The sequence below is a fragment of the Scylla paramamosain genome, chromosome 14, assembly GCF_035594125.1.
Source record: "Scylla paramamosain isolate STU-SP2022 chromosome 14, ASM3559412v1, whole genome shotgun sequence".
NCBI lineage: Eukaryota > Metazoa > Arthropoda > Malacostraca > Decapoda > Portunidae > Scylla > Scylla paramamosain.
In genome coordinates, this window is record NC_087164.1 from 26,567,423 (window position 1) to 26,569,922 (window position 2,500).

General features: G+C 44.6%; 1 long non-coding RNA gene across 1 annotated transcript in view; it reads right to left on the minus strand.

Annotated features, from left to right (window-relative positions):
• LOC135107095 (uncharacterized) overlaps positions 1-2,500 on the minus strand; it is a 29,629-nt gene that overhangs the window by 4,659 nt on the left and 22,470 nt on the right. Inside the window, exon 2 of the long non-coding RNA XR_010271613.1 lies at positions 302-405. This is a non-coding gene — a long non-coding RNA (uncharacterized LOC135107095). The remainder of the gene's footprint in view (positions 1-301; positions 406-2,500) is intronic.

Genomic DNA, 2,500 nt, shown 5'->3' on the forward strand with positions numbered 1-2,500 from the left:
TGCCGATAATTCCTCTCTCTCTCTCTTTTTTTTACTTTAATGCTTCAACTCCAGAGAGAGAGAGAGAGAGAGAGAGAGAGAGAGAGAGAGAGAGAGAGAGAGAGAGAGATTGACATTGGCTTTGTCTCTCTCTCTCTCTCTCTCTCTCTCTCTCTCTCTCTCTCTCTCTCTCTCTCTCTCTCTCTCTCGTAAGGGTGAGCTAACCTAAACTTCTGACCTTTCTCATTCCCTAAAGACACACACACACACACACACACACACACACACACACACACACACATAATAACCTTTGAATCTTTACCTTATCCGCAGCTCAGATCTTCCTTCCCTCTCCTCCTCTTCCTCTTCTTCCTCTTCCTCTTCTTCTACTTCTTCTTCCTCTGCCCACTCACGTCAACTCAGCGCCTGCGAGAGAGAGAGAGAGAGAGAGAGAGAGAGAGAGAGAGAGAGAGAGAGAGAGAGAGAGAGAGAGAGAGAGAGCGAGAGTGAGTGTTGTGTGGAATGATGCTTCGAAAAATTGAAGACGAAGCGAATCGGGTTGAAATGATACGAGTGAATGGTGGGTCGTTTGTTTGTTTGTTTGTTTGTTTGTTTGTTTGTTTGTTTGAGTGTTTGTTTTATTGTTGCTGTTGTTGTTATTACGGACTTCTGATATTGGTGCTACTACTACTACTACTACTACTACTATTCTCCCGTTATTAGTACTACAGCTGTTCTTACTACTACTACTACTGCTACTACTACTACTACTACTACTACTACTACTACTACTACTACTACTATTCTCCCGTTATTAGTACTACAGCTGTTCTTACTACTACTACTACTACTACTACTGCTACTACTACTACTACTACTACTACTACTACTACTACTACTAAGATCTTCCCATACATTTTCTCTCCATGGAATTAGGAAAGGAGCAGGTAAGAAGATCAGAATGAAGGAAGGAAGGAAGGAGGGAAGGAAGGAAGGAAGGAAGGAACACAAAGATAGAAGGAAAAAAGAAAGACAATTTGATTATAAAAATTAGGGAAAGAGCAGGTAAAGATAAAGATGAGAAGGAAGGAAGGAAGGAAGGAAGGAAGGAAGGAAGGAAGGAAGGAAGGAAGGAAGGAAGGTGTAGTGGAGATAAAAATCAAAGGAGCATCTTCCGATCTAGCTCAAACACCCCAGTTAATTAAGAGATGAAAACTTTCTCTCTCTCTCTCTCTCTCTCTCTCTCTCTCTCTCTCTCTCTCTCTCTCTCTCTCTCTCTCTCTCTCTCTCTCTCAACTTTTTTTCTGTTATAACTTAATTTTCTTAATCTTTTGTAATGGGAGAAGTCTGCTTGGAAGAGGAGGAGGAGGAGGAGGAGGAGGAATAAAGTGATGAATGGTGGTGGTGTTGGTGGTGTTGATGATGGTGATGTGATATGGTGGAAATAAAAGAGAGAGAAAGAAATGCTGAAAAAGAGGAGGAGTATAATGTGTACTGTAACTAACGTGAGAGAGAGAGAGAGAGAGAGAGAGAGAGAGAGAGAGAGAGAGAGAGAGAGAGAGAGAGAGAGAGAGAGAGAGAGAGAGAGAGAGATAATGGAGTGGTGTTGTAGAGGTGTTTACAGTAGGCGAGACGAAAAGATGTTATTTCTGGATCTGGGAAACCCGTGAACTGTGATGCTGTGTGTGACGGTAGCAGGAGGAGGAGGAGGAGGAGGAGGAGGAGGAGGAGGAGGAGGAGGAGGAGGAGGAGGAGGAGGAGGAGGAGGAGGAGGAGGAAAAGTATTATATGAAAACAAGCATCACCATACGTATTCTCTCTCTCTCTCTCTCTCTCTCTCTCTCTCTCTCTCTCTCTCTCTCTCTCTCTCTCTCTCTCTCTCTCTCTCTATTTAAAGCTATCAACGGAAACGTGTGTGTGTGTGTGTGTGTGTGTGTGTGTGTGTGTGTGTGTGTGTGTGTGTGTGTGTGTGTGTGTGTGTGTGTGTAAAACATTTTATATAATTCATCTTGTTGCTCTCTCTCTCTCTCTCTCTCTCTCTCTCTCTCTCTCTCTCTCTCTCTCTCTCTCTCTCTCTCTCTCTCTCTCTCTCTCTCTCTCTCTCTCTACCTATCTATCTATCTGTTCCGCTCTGCTCTGCTTTGTTCAGCTTTCCATCCCAGAGAGAGAGAGAGAGAGAGAGAGAGAGAGAGAGAGAGAGAGAGAGAGAGAGAGAGAGAGAGAGAGAGAGAGAGAGAGAGAGAGAGTTTCAGACATTTTCATTCAGCCTCAACAAAATGTCGCTTTTCAGCAATCACATTTCAGCGGCTGGCTAAACTCACGCGCCGGACGGTAAGGGGGGAGAGAGGGAGAGTGGGGAGGGAGGGAGGGAGAGAGAGGTGGGGGAGGGGGAGGCGGGAAGCGAATAAGTGGTGTTCTGGTGAATGCGTGATGAATGAATGAAAAGGAATGAAAGGAATGCGCTCTCTCTCTCTCTCTCTCTCTCTCTCTCTCTCTCTCTCTCTCTCTCTCTCTCTCTCTC